This window comes from Periophthalmus magnuspinnatus, chromosome 21, assembly GCF_009829125.3.
Source record: "Periophthalmus magnuspinnatus isolate fPerMag1 chromosome 21, fPerMag1.2.pri, whole genome shotgun sequence".
NCBI lineage: Eukaryota > Metazoa > Chordata > Actinopteri > Gobiiformes > Gobiidae > Periophthalmus > Periophthalmus magnuspinnatus.
Genome location: NC_047146.1, coordinates 30,100,761 through 30,116,912, shown reverse-complemented (window position 1 = coordinate 30,116,912; position 16,152 = coordinate 30,100,761). Strand labels below are relative to the sequence as shown.

Sequence of the window (16,152 nt, the reverse complement as noted above, 5' to 3'; positions counted from 1 at the left end):
TGCTGTAGCAGAAGAGATAGTATTGGTAGCAATATCAGTGACAGCTGGAGTAGTAGTAGTGTTGTAGTGTAGTAGTAGCCTAGTAGTATTGTAGTTATAATTGTAGTAATGGTTGTAGTAGTAAAGTCTTGGTAGCAATGGCAGTACAGTAGTAGTAGCTGTTGCAGTAGTAGTTGTAGTAGTAGTACCAGTAGTAGTAGTAGCAGCAGTAGTAGTAGTAGCAGTAGTAGTAGTAGTAGTAGTAGTAGTAGTAGTAGTAGCAGTAGTAGTAGTAGCAGTAGTAGTAGTAGCAGTAGTAGTAGTAGTAGCAGTAGTAGCAGTAGTAGTAGTAGTAGTAGTAGTAGTAGTAGTAGTAGTAATAGTAGCAGTAGTAGTAGTAGTAGTAGTAGTAGTAGTAGTAGTAGCAGTAGTAGTAGTAGTAGTAGTAGTTGTGTTTTATTGCTCAAATATTTCTTAAAAAACATGCATACTTAACCGGTCCACAGATCCTACCTGTAATGTGGCCTGGTATTAACACCTGCTTGTCTCCATGGAGACGTGTTTAACACCATACCGTGTAACATACCCTCTACCAGAAAAGTTCCACATTGCCTCTTTAACTGACTGTTGTTAAAGTGAATGTGACCTCTGCTTAGCGCGTTGTTAAAGTCCCATTGTTTGTAGTGTTTACAAGCTGCTTTCTCTGCAGCTTTACCCCATTCACTTTATGTTACTCTCCCAGCAGTACGGCTCATATAAGACTTAATCACTCTGCTACTGTGGCTCATTTTATGAAGTCTCCTCCTCGCTCTGCAGAGGAGGCGCGAAGGGAACTACGAGCAGCAGGAGTAGCAGTAGTAGTAGTATGAGGAGGAGGAGTAGTAGCAGTAGTAGTGGTAGGAGTAGTAGTAGTAGTAGAAGTAGTAGCAGTAGCAGTAGCAGTAGTAGTAGCAGTAGCAGTAGTAGCAGAAGCATTAGTAGTAGTAGTAGTAGTGGTAGTAGTAGCAACAGCAGTAGTAGTAGTTGTTGCACTACTAGCAGTACTGTAATAGAAGTAGTAATAATATGGAGGACGACTTGGGGTAGCACCAGGCTTTTGTCCAGGGACTTTGCCGGAGTGTTTCCCGTAAATCATGCTCTGATCTCTGCATCGTTAAGCTCGGAGCCCTGGGTCCTCTGGTTCTTTATCACCGGCCCTCAGCCCAGCACATTATGGAGGCTAACTGGCCCTAATGATTAGCTGTCCACTCCTGAGCGCTCCAAACGGCTGCCTGTCTCAAAAGGGAAGTTCTGTCTTTACATATAAATGAGGATTCAGATACAACTACTTTGAACCGCTGTGTACGAACAAGAGGAAGTGAGGAAGTGAACATTATTTGTACTGTGTCGTGGCAAATCCCTCACCCAAACTCAAAGATCAATGTTTTCAGGGTAGATGTAAAATGAAGCATAAGGTTCTATGGTACTGTGCGGGTATTTAGACATACAATTCTCTCCTCATTAAACATTGGAGTTGTTTTTTTTTTCCTCTCAGAAGTTTTAAATACTCTGCTGCACCTGCTGATGTCATGGCGTAGTGCCTCATACTCACACAGGTACAGGACCGTTAATGGATCGATATTATCATGCTATCTAGACGTTTTGCTAATAAAAGCACACTCTTGAGTTGTTACATTTAGTTTGTCTCCTTCTGAAAAGCTAGAAATGTGCTTTTTTGTTGTAACCCTTATATTAATTTTGCATTTTATATTGTTGTGGGAAGGGGTCCACCAGTGCTGGTCTCCATGACAATGTTATTGTTTACTTTACAAGAAAGGTTACACATTCCACCTTTAACTCCAACGGCCCTGTCCATGTGCCCTCTTCTGCTGGCAATAATAGCACCCTCAAGGGCTTTGACTTGTTTTCAATTTTAATTAAATAATATGAGAAATATCACTGGTGCACTTCGCTTGGACAGTGTGCAGTGTTTCTCTTTCGGATTCAGACAAAAAATGTGGATTGTTTTTTTGGGTAATTGAGTATTCTGTAGTTCAGCCATTGCGGGGGCAGCAGTCTAAGCAGGGACTCCCAGACTTCCCTCACGCCAGACATGTCCTCCAGCTCCTCCAGTGGGACCCTAAGGTGTTCCCAAGCCAGCTGAGAGACATAGTCCCTCCAGCGTGTCCTGGGTCTTCCCTGTAATGGGACATGCCTGGAACACCTGAGAGGCATCCAGAAGGCATCCTGAGCAGATGCCCGAGTCATATCAGCTGGCTCCTCTCGACGTGTAGGAGCAACGGCTCTACTCCGAGCTCCTCCCATGTGACTGAGCTCCTCACCCTATCTCTAAGGGAGCACCCAGCCACCCTGTGGAGGAAACCCATTTCGGACACTTGTATCTGTGATCTTGTCCTTTCAGTCATTACTCAAAGCTCATGACCATAGGTGAGGGTAGGAACTTAGACTGATGTTTTAGAGTGAAGACGTTTCGCTGCTTCAGTTCTGGTCAGATTGCTGGTGGACACTGCCTTATGTCTGTCTGAAGGGAGGGGCCAACGACTCTGAAAACTAAGACACTGTTTTTGTTTGTTGGCTAGGTCTATCGAACTACCAAAGTGTGAACTGTGTAGTCATATTTTGCATAATGGTTCAAGCTCTCACACCTATTAGCATACTAACTATCACTATTGTTTTCCTTGTTTCATTTGTGAGGATGGAGTTATAAATAGGAGATAAATGATGTCTAAGCCTCCCATTCCTGCTCAAAGATAGATTGTCATTCCTAACAAAAATGGCCTATTTAACTCCCCTCTCAAACCATTTCTTTTCCTTGGCCAAGTTGACAGAATCGAATTGTCCAGTTGACAGGATTGAATTTTTCTTTTGCAGTGTCAAAAATCCTCAAAATGGCGTCTGTAACAGAACAAAAATGTGACTAATACAATTGGACCTTACTTGAACTTGAAGAGCGCTCTGTCTCAGTACAAGCACCATAAACACAGAAACTCCAAGCCTATTTATAATCATGTTTGCTGAGTTTTGCGACTTCGCTCGTACGTGGTTGCACCTGTGTTTTTGGACAGCCCCCTCTGCTCCTCTCCAGCTGCTGTAGTTTCTTTGTCTGTGAGCAGAAGCTGAAATGGACCGCACTCTCTCGTAATAACAACCTTTTGTCTCCTCTCATCACACAGCCACAATTATGTTTGCTTGTTTCACAGACAGGAGCTACATTAGACTTTGAAATCAGATAGAATCACTGTGCTATTCTTCTGTTTGGGAAGAAAAAAGAATTCATCACAGATCACATTGTTGTTGTTGTTGGAAACCAAAATATGGGCATTCATTGTCTGAGGAGTCATTTGCAGGAAATTACAAATAGAATACGATGACTTTCTTAAGCTTACAAAAGAAAAATTGGATATAATTATTTGATTGATGCCCTCTGTCCCTGTAATTCTGCATTTCATTTCATTTTTAATCATTTCGAGCAGATTCATGAACTGAAGTCAGTATACGTGAATCCAGTTCACTTAATGCACATTTCACATATATTTCTTACTTAAGCTCGAAAAGGAGTGGGAAGAAGAAAACTATCTTTCATTAGAACATGAGCTAAATGCTTTGTTTATGCTTCCTTTTCAGTTTAACACAAAATATATATGTATAAATCCATTCTATTCATGGCAATAACTGCAGCAGAGGGTCACTGGCATTATGTAAGTATGTAAGTGTACAGTGTTACTATAAGTGATTTTATAAGGTATTTTTAGGTTGCAACAAAAAATAACAAAGCAGCAATGGTGAAGGACAGGATAGACCAACAATAGTAAAAGAAACAATAAGCATAAAGTAGAACCAACACTGATACGGAAAAAATGCAATATAACAATACATTGAAACTGTCTCTCCCTATATCAGATCAGACCGTGAATTTATATAAAAACTTTAATTCATTAGTATTTTCGTATTGCTTTTGTTTTAAATCCAGGGCATTCCACAGTTTCGCCTCGCATACAATCACACAAAAACTTTTATGAGTGGTTCAAACCGTAGACTGTATATAAATGGACATAGCTAACGCGCTAGCCAGAGCGTTCCACATAGGAAGTGATCACGGGTGCACGTCCGGCTCCATCGACTCTTCACGTTGAAAAATTGTCGCACCTCTCTCTGTAACTGCTGCACTGAGCCTCGTCATTTTGGTCTTAAAATGTTCATATTAACTCAATCTACATGATCCTGGTGTTTTTTATTTTGCTCTTGTGTCCATGAGTCAAGATATGAACATTAATAACAGACAAATCAGAATCAGAATCAGAATCACTTTTATTGATCCCCGAAGGGAAATTCTCTTAGTTAGCAGATGCCAAGTGATCAAGTGACTTCTTTCCTCAACGTTGCTTCCGCTAGCGTTAGCAACAGGTTTGATTGACATAATTGCTAAGCGTGCAAGCGGGAAGGGGCGTTACCTTCAACAGCCTCGCTCTGGATTGGCTCTTTGGTTGCTATGATACTCTTGGTCAGAATTCCAAATGTGGAACTCGACACCAAATTAGCCACTATAACTGCTAGCCTCGATGAGTCAAACGCTGTGGGTGACGTCGCACTCACTCAGTCCACTTCTGTATAGAGTCTATGGTTTGACCTTTAGGTGGTCTAACATGTCCTTAACCTCTCAGATATATTTATAAATTCTCTCTTTAAGAGCAAAACACTTTTGCACACTACTTGGTGATAATTTACTGAAGGCTTTGAATAATATAATTACTGTTCAGTATTTTGCAAGGTCGGGAAATGTTAATAATTTGATCTGGATGAAAAGACCATGGAATTGCTCTGAAAAAAACAACCTTCTGAATGATTTGCACTGCTCGTTTTTGCAATAAGAATGATGACCTATAGTTGAGCACTGGTAAATGTTTCCCCATACTTCAAAACAGTACGTGAAATAAGGGGGAACCAGTGAGCAACGGAATGTTTTAGTTTATGTACGCAATCAATCTAAACCGAGTCAGCAGAAGTAGTTGTCATGGTGAAATGTTTTTAGTTGAGTTACTGAGCTACTTGAGGCGAGTGTTTGTCCACGAATCTGAAGATTGGCACTCTCGATATAAACATCGTTTTTAGAGTGGCCAAATCCACTGACCCACAGGTTGGCGGTGCGATTCCAGATGAATGTTGTCACTGTGTCCTTGGGCAAAACACTTAACCCTTGTCGCCCCAGTGTCTGTGTACACTGGTGTCTGAATGTGTGTGTGAATGGGTGACTGTTTTTTTATGCAAAGTGCTTTGAAGGTGGAAATGTGCTATATAAAAATGTGACCATTTACCATAAAGGTGCTCTGTGTAACTTTTCATGGATACGTTATTGTTGATTTGTATGTTCTTCAGTATGACATTAAAAGTCATGCATTTATACAAATTCACAGTTGGTTTTTTTATTGCTGGAAAAACAAAACTACTGGCTACTGACTAATGAACACTCCTAAGCAATAACGTCTTCATGGAGACGAGCAGATATTTAAGTATCATTCTTATGGTTAGTTGACACCTGTGGGTAAAACTATAGGATGTTACCTTTACCAAGACTTCAAACTTGTGTATTTACTACTGAGGGTTCAATTATGCTTATCATTTTAAGAGGTCAAAACAAAGGCAATTTCTCCAAAATAACCTGGAATTGCAAGGGATTAAATGATTAAAAAAAAAGTTCACAATGTTACCACGGACATGGTAAAAAAAAACAAAAAACAAAACAAAAACTCATATGCAAAGTACTTTTTAGCATACAATTACAATCACAACTTATTTTTATGTATTTTGGGTGTATTTGCACTATGATCCATTTTGTGAATTTCATTTCAGTTACTTTAAACCTTTGTTTCCATGTTAAATCTTCCCTACTTCAACTGCTGTAAAAGAAAAAGTCATGTTTTTATTAAGTGATTCTTTAGTTTTTGATAAATATATAGCAGAATATACGATGTTGTTGTTGTCGCCATGGTGTTAATGCGCACCTCCAAGGGTCTGAATGCTGTCGACAGCTCTCCCAGACGAGGCATCATCGATTTGTGTGAATCTCTGGGAGAATCTAAAAGAGTAACTTGTGCCCCAAGGTGCATTATAATATCTCCTTTGTTTATGTGTTCACACTTGTCCTGATTTGGTCTCGGTTTAGTCCTGATGCAGATGATTTTGTTCTGTTCATGTCCTGGTTTGGCCCTTGTCTGTACATTGACCTTTTAAAATATTAATGTAACAGTCACTTTTATTAAAATAGGAAAACATAAAATGAACAACCTATTGAAGTTCAAATTAATAAAAATTACATGTAGAATACTTACATTTGTGGCGCTGTTTTAATATGTACAGTATTATGCCTCAACGTTAGAATTAGCATTAGCATTGAGTCACATCTCTCAGTCTAAACACAAATGTCCTCTGGTGAAGTATTCCTTTTATTTGTGTAGTTTTTAAGTTCCCACAGCCTCCTGTCCACGGTCTTATCTTTAAATATTTATTCATTTTAGCGTGACTTGGCAAAAACTTCATAGAGATAAAACTGGAGAGGAAGTAGTGATGCTAACAGTGACGTTGCCGGGCGCCGTCGTGCACAGAGCCTATTGGAGGAGACTGTTTCATTTTCATATTTTGTGAGATTTTGTGCTAAATCTCTCCGGTTAAAAACTTTAAAGGGTCTATTACCGATCCCTATTAACCAACCTCATGCATAGCTATTTCGTTTTGTTTTATTCCTCTGAAGTCTATTTGTTCTCTTACTTTCTACCAACTTGGGTGAATGCTTTGGGAGAAATATCTAATTATGATTTTTCAAAGCATTGGGATTGCATTTAGATTTGCGATCTATAATTGATTTATAAGGTGCCAGAAAGTGAGAAAAGTGTATAAAGTGTGTGGTGAGGGGTTTTACAGCTGCAAAACATATAGAATAATTGTAAAAAATAAAGCTGACTACTTCGCCGATTTCGTCTATTGCGGATTATTTTTAGAACATTAACCCCTCCCGATAAATGAGGGACCACTGTACTCAATTCTGTTAAATAAAAGTATTAAAGTACCTGTTTAAAAATGTACTTTATGAGTAAAAAGTACATTTCACACAAGTGTTTTTCATTTGTCAGAGTGAGAAATGTAGTGATATTGATTGAAAAAAGATACATATTTTGGTCAACAGCAGCAATTCGAATCAACTTCTTCATTTTTCTTATGAATTTTGTGTGTTTATTTTTGTTTTGCTCAAAGCCGAAGCTTGAACTCAAAAACTTTAGTTAGAATGTTTCCACGAACATGGTAGAAATAACCCCTCAAATCATTTGAAAAATACTTTTTACTTTTCAGTGCTGTTTAAAAATGTAAAAAAAAGTACACATACTGCTTTCAAATGTAGTGAAGTTAAAAGTAAAAAGTATCCACTGTAAAATGTACTTAATTAAAGTACAGATACCTAAAAATTCTACTTAACTATATTACTTTGCTACTTATACTTCGTTACCTTCCACCACTGCTGCTTTTCTTCTAACTTAATTCAATATTTCCTTTCCCATTCCAAGTATCTAGAATTCCCAACATTTTGCAGCATCTCCTCTGCTTTTTATAACCATTGAGGCTTTGTACTTTTTCAATTTGAACTTTCTCATCTCTCAACAAAGGCTTAGCTTTTGGGTCGTCTAAAACCTCAATGAAGGCGTCGTCAAAATAAATCACTTCCTGTTTTGAATGCAAACAAAAACCAAACCTTTTTGTCTCTTCCTGGGACTCAATCAATCAGTTCCTTTCAGGCCTTTCTCACAATGGATCTGATTAACCCTTGGGTGCAGCTCATTTTCACTATTTCCATCACAAAGGTTTGGGGAAAGCTCGCAGATTGGAAATGCCGGCAAAAGAAGAAAGAAAATATAATAATAAAATTGCCTTCAAAGTAGCGTGGTGAATATTAAGCGACGGTTCACACATCTGGATTCAGGACAGATGTGGACAGGCGTGGTGCATTCTGGGTAATTTGGCTTTGATTATGAGACGTTATAGTGGGAGAGAGATGTGATGGGCTGTCAGTGCATTGGCATATGCTGGGGAAAATAACGAATGAAGAATTATAGCTAGGCTGAATCCTAATGCGCATATATTGTATTAGCATCGTATTTACTGTATCGGTGGTTGCCAGGTTTTAGACTGTGATGATGTCATTCAAGAGCCAATTTTTCCCTATTGTTATACAGTGGTCCCTCGTTTACCGTGGAGGTTACGTTCAAAGTTCAAACCTTCGTAGGTGCCTTTGTTGGTGCAGAACGTTTCATCGACATTGTACTGTAAAGGAGAGACGGCACAGAGGAGACTAACAATGGTCTACAGTCCCTTAGCCAATCAGGACGCAGAACACAATCAACGTTCATATGCTGTAAAAAAAAAAAAAGCATGCAAAGTACACGAAAAAATCTGCGAAAACAGCACTGCCATGAAATATCCAAAAGGTAAATTCACAAATGCTGAACCTGATCATTTATATTAGTCACCAGGCCCAAGAACTCACTGCATACAACACAAATCTGCATTTTAACAGTATTCATTTAAGCTCTCCCCATCTGTATTAAATATTATTGGCCTATAGAATGTTGAAACTCAGAAATTGGTTCTTTTCTGCTGGCGTAATCTTTGTTTCATGGTTGATAATATAAAGAAAGTGATTCAGTTTGCAAATGTTGGTAGAATTTCAGTTTGGTCAACGTGATGGAAATTCTTTTGGTACAACAGAAAGAAAGGAGGGAAAAATACTAGTCAAAATTTTCTGCATTTTATTTTCTTGTTTCTAGCCAAATTTGCTGTAATTTTTACTTGTTTAATTAATAATGCATGATTGAAATTATTATTATTTTTTTAGTTTGAGAGATACAACCAAAGAAGGGCTATTAAAATACTGGTAATTTTTTAGCTTTCCATCGTGTTATAATTATTCCCTCATCCAAAACATGCCCAAAGATGTTTCATATGTCATCCGTGCATGTTTGAGTAATCTAGCGATCTCTCCTGGGCACTATTGATACTTTGCAGCAGATAGAGCTATTTAATCTGACCTGAAAGAACCAATTTAGCTGGAACTATAACAGGTAAGCAGATTTGTGCTCTTAAACAAGTCCCTCTCAAACAGATTTATTTATACTTGGAACCCTTTTGCTTGCTCAGACACCATAATCAAACTTGCAGAATAAACTCTTTTCGGTCATATGCACTGCAGTTTTCAAACCACGTTTTCTTTGCTCTTTAAGAAGTCCACTTTGCTGCTGACCTTAAAGCAAATATTGACTTTTAGACCAGGTCCAGTGCAGTTCTTTTCCTTGTTTTTCCATGTTCTGTCCCTACAGCAGTAAACAGCCAATACAGGTGAAGAAGAAAGCACTCTACTCCTCTGCTTTATTTAAATAAGTCCTCTATTTATCACCGCTAAACTAATACAACCCCATGCGTTTCAGAGCACTTGTGTAGAGGTCTAAACTATAGGGTTAGCAGCTTTTATAAACAACAAAACTCCACAGAGACTGGTTAAATGTATTCACTTCACTGCAGATGACAATATATACAATCTGCAGCCCTAATACATTATACCGTTTTTAATTAGGGTTGCTAGATACTAATCAATACTGAAACGAATATCAAAACTAGATTTGAACTGTTCTGATGTTGAAAAAAATCACAAAGGACAAAATTGAACTTTTCCTACAGTAGTATGGTAAAAACCACATGGTAATCATATGCAAAATTGACTTTTAACCATGTTCTAGTTGTTTCCTCTTCTCATTTACCTTCTCGAACTTGTATTTGCAGTGATTCGTGCACTTTTGAGCAATATTTAATCGCTTATTTTCAAGACGCCATATTGCAGATCAATCCCTGTTTTCGCCACCATCACCGTACGCCGACTGTGACGTACTTACACCATTCTGCAGTTTTATTTTCTTAATCGATGATACGCAGAGGATTCGGTAGCATTTACAGCGATGTCAGCTCCCTTTGGGCACTGCAGCTTTCTAACTTGGAAATCAATGGACTTACAGTGGTCCCTCGTTTATCACGGGGGTTACGTTCTAAAAATAACCCTCACCAAACACTTTTTACACTTTTCTTAGATAGCCATTAACATTTTCCCACATTTCTCTCTTGTTTAAACTCTCTCAAAGATCAAACCTTCGTAGGCGCCTTTGTCGGTGCAGAACGTTTCATCGATATTGTGGGTTTTGTCAGGGAGAAAACAAATTGCAAACATACAGCACTTCAGAGTCACACTGTAGTACTGTACGGGAGACATGGCATGGAGGAGACTGATGGACAATGGTCTACAGTCCCTTAGCCAATCAGGACGCAGAGCACAATGCACGTTCATAAACTGTAAATAAAGCATGCAAAATTACACACAAAAAAATCTGCAAAACAGCGAGACCGCAAAAGGTGAACCACGTTATAGCGAGGAACAACTGTAATTCTTTTATCAAGTCGTTTTAGATGAATATTGTGATTTTTAAATGTGCAAATTATAACTTTATGATTGACAAGTTCCATATATCAAACCTATACAGCAGAGACAAGCACAAAGGTTTTATTTAAACATACTGTGGCTGATTTGTGCTGAAAAGAGATAATAAAAAAAATAAATTAAAAATCAGTCTGTTGTAACTTAAATCTTCCTTAGTATCAAAATTGAAATTGACATTGTATTATCACGACAACACTAATTTAAATGCAAAATCATCTTGCATCAGTTTGCTAATGATTACGTTGCTAATGATATGCCTCCCTTTGTTAGATTGATAGCTGTAACAGCGCTAATGTTTATGCTAGCTCCCTGGAGATGCATAGTCTTCATTATCCCCTTGTTTTTCCTTGATGGAGATTCACAATCCACCACCGGGCTTGATCAAAACGCTAATTTGCTAAGCTAATGGGGAAACGATGCGAAATGAACAGATCGGGGTGTTTTTGTAATCTATCAGGAAACGAAGCAAAGAGATCATACGGCAAAATGAGTGGAAGTGCGGGGACTCGGATGACTTATTTTGATTGTCAGAAGTGTAAACAGTGAAACCAATTAGTCAATGTTTATGCATCAGGAAGAACAGACATGAATAAGAATTAATATATACCAGTTAAAAAGATGGGATTTTTCACTAATTGGATTTGATCTGATCTCATCTAGTCTTTGAACAAGATATTTTTTCAAAATTTCTACATTTTATTTACTTGTTTCTAGCCAAATTTCCTGTTTTTACTTTACTTTTTTTTTTTACATTTAATTAATGACACATGATTCAATTATTTTGACAAATTGAGGTATTGGAATATTGATATTTTGGAGCTTATCCAAAACATGCCTGAAGAGGTTTCATGTGTCATCCATGCATGTTTGAGTAATCTAGCGATCTCTCCCAGGCACTATTGATACTTTGCAGCAGATAAAAGCGACATTCTCTGGGGGTGTGATACTAACTGTATGCACTGCTCTGTCTGAAGCTCTGTTACTCAAGTTAAACTTTAATCTGAGAGCTATTTTAACACAATTTGACCTGAAAGAACTGACGTAACTACAGCACGTGATCTGATTTGTGCTTAAACAAGTCCCTCTCAAATAACATTATCACCACAAGTTAGCTAGCATGAGTCAGCAGTTTTTGCTCACCTGTTTAGTTTAAACTAAACAGGGCCATGAACGCTCAGACTGATCACAGGCTTCTGAAAATGTGCTGTTTAAATCCATTTTGTATTTTTTCTTGGATTTTCAAATGATTTTAAAGCTTTTTTGCTAGTTATTGCTAATGTGTCCATGGTAACTGCTGAACATTCCGCCATAGACATACACCTACTATCTATTTAAGTCACATCACCCATGCTCCTGCACGGCCATGTCCATAAATATGAAAAGAGAACAAGATCAAGAGCATCAAAAACGAAACTGAAACTTATGTTAATAATGTGTTTTTGGTTGTTTTTAAATCAATAAAAGGGAACATGGTTAAATAAATATGTTATATGTAGCAGTTAGCACCTCCACATTCTTATCTCAATGGAGATGTTTATTTGCATTGTAATATTCACAGTGTAGTGTTAAACATACACATCTCCAGGAGGACAAACATCCCACCAGACCATGTCACAGGTCAGAGCTGTGGAGAAGCGGCATCACTAACAGTAAAACTGCATGATTTTTAAGATAAGTTTAATATCATACTGTGGAACATTCCATGTAAAGCAATCAAATTCCCAGGGAGTGAAGCAGGTGGCAGACCCTCCACCAGAAAAGTTACAGTGTCTCTTTAAATATTTCAGGCAGTTGCTCCCCTCTTACTTGCACACTGTAAAAGAAAAGCATTTAACGACATATTTTGTCAGAGTAATTCTCTCATTTGTCATTTTAATCATTCATTTCATAATTGAATAATTCACATTTTCTGCTCTGAACCTTTGCTAACTCCTCACCAAAGTCTGTTATTGTTTCTGCTGTGGAAGCTCTGACAGTTCAAACAGTCCTCTGAAGCCCAAAGCAACTCTCTACTCCTCTCTCCCTTTCTCCCTTTTTCTGCCTCTCTCTCTGCCGCTCTCTCTTTCTCGTGCATTTTCTCTTTCTTTGTCTCCCTCTTTCTCTTTTCTCCCTTCTTTTTCTCTCCATCTTTCCCTCTCTCTCCTTCTCTCTCTTTCCCTTCTCGTCTCTCCGTCCCTCCCTCTATCTCTCTTTTCTCCCTTCACGTCCCCTCTCTATTTTATCTCCCTTCCCCTTTCTCTTTCTATGGCTCTTTTCCTCCTCCATACACCCCCCCTTTCTCCCTTTCTCCTTCCTTCTCCCCTACACCCCCCTCTCTCTCTTTCTATTCTTTTCTCTCCTCCCCTCTCTTCTCTCTCTCTCTTCCCCCTCTTTCTTTTCCTCTCTCTTTCTCTTCTCATCTCTCTCTCCCTCCCTCTATCTCTCTTTTCTCCCTTCACATCCCCTCTCTATTTTATCCCCCTTCCCATTTCTCTTTCTATGACTCCTTTCCTCCTCCATACACCCCCCTTCTCTCTCTTTCTATTCTTTTCTCTCTTCCCCTCTCCCTCTCTTCTCTCTCTCTCTTCCCCCTCTTTCTTTTCCTCTCTCTCCTTCTCTCTCTTTCTCTTCTTTCCTCCCCTCTCCCCCTCTCTTCTCTCTTTCTCTTCCCTCTCTCTCACCCACCCTTTTTCACTTACTCTCCCCTTTTCTTTTCTTCCTCTCACCCTCCCATGTCCACACTCATTTTCTCTCGATCCCTCCTCCTCTCCTCTAGCTCCCACTATTTTATCCCTCTCCCTCCTCCTTCTCCCCCTCCACACCCTCTCTCTCTTTCTCTCCCCCTCTCTTCTCTCTCTTTCCCCTTTGCTCTTTGAATCCACGCCGGACAGTTTCGTCTCAACACGATGAATTCTTTGTCAGATGAAAAAGACTTTTCCGCTAAACGTCCGACACAAAAATCTCTCTCTGTCCTTTAAATGTACAAAGTATGTGTTGCCACGTTGCCAGATTGGGAGCGACAGTTAACAGCTTGATTCCATTGACAAGTTGTTAGCCATTCTGTGCTTCCATCTTAGTACAGCGGGAGAGATATATTTTTAAAGTGCATGTGGTGATTTTAAATTGGTCTGTCAGAAAATTGTAACATAATTCTGGCTTTTCATGTAGATCTGGCTATTTCTGGACAGCTTTTGATGCATGTTGGATTTAAACTACAAAACCCAACTTAACGTGACAAATAACAAGTCTTTTTGAGATGCGGGCGACACATAAGTGACTGTTTGAATTTCAAGAATGTGTTGAGTCAAAGATGGAGATCAGATAAAGAACAAAGAGATAAAGGTCAAACTAATGTGCATTTTATCCTCCCCATAGGGAAATTTGACCTCTGCATTTGACCCATGCTTCAATGCTTCTGGGACATCGGGGACCATCTCCATGCTGTTGTTGCTTGGTCGAGTTTATCTTAGCTGGAGGTTTCTGTGTAATTCCTCAGTCGTCCAGGTCTGATCCATAGCAAAAGATGAAATTAAATCTGTCAGCTGAACAAATTGTTGTAGGAGTGAAGATGCTTTGCTGCTCATCCAAGCCACTTCTTCAGTTCTGGTCAGATTGAGAGACTTGTAGATAAGGGGACTGAGACATAATCTCTCATTGATCTACAACTCAATACTCAGACCCAAAAGAAACAGGAAACAAAGAGAACAATAGGCAGCCATTACAGGTTCAATAGGGTTATTAATGCTGAAACTGGAGACAATAGTTGTTTACAGTTTCAGTGTCGTTAGCTCCTCCCTTCAGACAGATATAAGGCAGTGTCCACCTGCAATCTGACCAGAACTGAAGAAGCGGCTTGGATGAGCAGTAAAACGTCTTCACTCCTACAACAATTTGTCCAGTTGACAGATTTAATTTCGTCTTTTCTTAGCTGAAGGATTTGATGTTTCGGGCTGATGTTTGGAACCAGAGTGTCCACCCAGGCACGGGGAGAACGTGCAAACCTTCTCAACAGTCGTCCTAAAAATGTGAGACAGGCCTCGACTTTGACAATGTTTAAATCCAGGCTCAAAACAGTTTTGTTTAGCTGTGGATATGACTGAAAGGGTTTTTTCTGCCTCTTCTCTTTTAATGTTAATTTTATGATGATTGTTTGTGATTATTTATGTTTTGATTTGTTGTATTGTGATTTGAATGTCTTTCTTATTCTGTAAAGCACTTTGAATTACCTTGTGGATGAATTGTGCTTTACAAATAAACCTGCCTTGCCTCGAAGTGTCACACCAGTTTACTGATGTTTGGACTTGAACAGAGAAGGGGTTTTGAGCCTAGAGGCTGTGGATTATTTATGGATATTAAACAATACTACATAATCTATTGTCTTTTATACAGAGAATACCTACCCAAGTTTGTATTACTATGTACATTATTGTTTGCTTTGTGTGTACACAGCATTGCACAGATGAAGACCTGAAAAGGTTGACACGTGTTTTATTTATTTATTTATTTCAGGGACAGTGCATATTAATCAACATTTGCATGTAAATATGCCAGAGTTAGCCAGACGGCTATTTTTCGTCTGTAGTTGACAGATGTTAGGTGTCGCTTCTACATAATATAAAATCACATTACAAAGTTAAAATTCATCATTCTAAAAAGTACACCACTTCAGACAACTCAATCACAAGCATTCACCCGCAATCAATAACCAGTCAATTACAGATATTCACTCTCACTCAATAACTTAAAAATAATAATAGCAGCTTATAGTCAATAGGCCAGTGTCCAGCAGGGGGCAGCGAGCGGTGGATGTCTTAATGTTGACAGTTTTGACTCTTTATGAGCCATTGTTTTAACTGTACTTTAAATGAAGTGTATGTGTTGAGGTTTCTGATGGTTGTGGCATTCCAGTATTGAGCAGCTCTAACAGAAAAGATAGTTTGACCAAACAGACTTTTCTGGAGGGGGATGATACAGGCCCCTCTGGTTCTGCTGTGTTCAGAGGTCCGAGTGTTAATAAACTGTTTGAGTGGAAGAGAAGACAAACCATGGATGACTTTATACGACAGACAGAGATGAGCATATTTAATCATGTTTTCCCAGCTGAGTAGGTTGTGTTTTTGTAGTATTGGACAGTAGTGGTATGAATGGGGTTTACACTCCAGAGTATTTAAGGTGTGTTTATACAGAGGGCTAAGGGCTGTGGTAGTAGTGTGAGACCAAACAGTTAGACAGTATGTGATATGAGATAGAATCATCGAATACATACACATTTTAGCGGCTCTGATTGACATTTGATGTCTGATGTGTCTAAAGTTACTGAGGTCGAATTTAATACGGTTACTGATGGTTTTGACATGGGACTTGAATGAAAGTTTTGGATCAAGAATAACACCAAGATATTTATATTCTCTCACCACCTGAAGCCGTTTGCCTGACACAAAGACATCAGGATCAACAGTAGATTTACAGGGGGACTTGGTGAAGAACACACGTTTGTGTGTCCCTCACATAGTAAAGGATTACTACAAAATAGTTATTTGTACATTTGTTATTTGTAATAGTATTTCTACAGTTACAATAACTTCATTTTGGATATTAATTTAGTTTAGCTTTTTTTTTTTAAAGCTGCAGTAGGTGACTTTTTAGCACAAAAAAACTACAAAAAATAT

The 16,152-nt window shown here is 38.7% G+C and overlaps 1 protein-coding gene across 3 annotated transcripts in view; it reads left to right on the top strand.

Moving 5' to 3' along the window:
- sema5ba (sema domain, seven thrombospondin repeats (type 1 and type 1-like), transmembrane domain (TM) and short cytoplasmic domain, (semaphorin) 5Ba) overlaps window positions 1–16,152 on the top strand; it is a 344,594-nt gene that overhangs the window by 89,345 nt on the left and 239,097 nt on the right. The gene's annotated exons all lie outside the window — the stretch shown is intronic.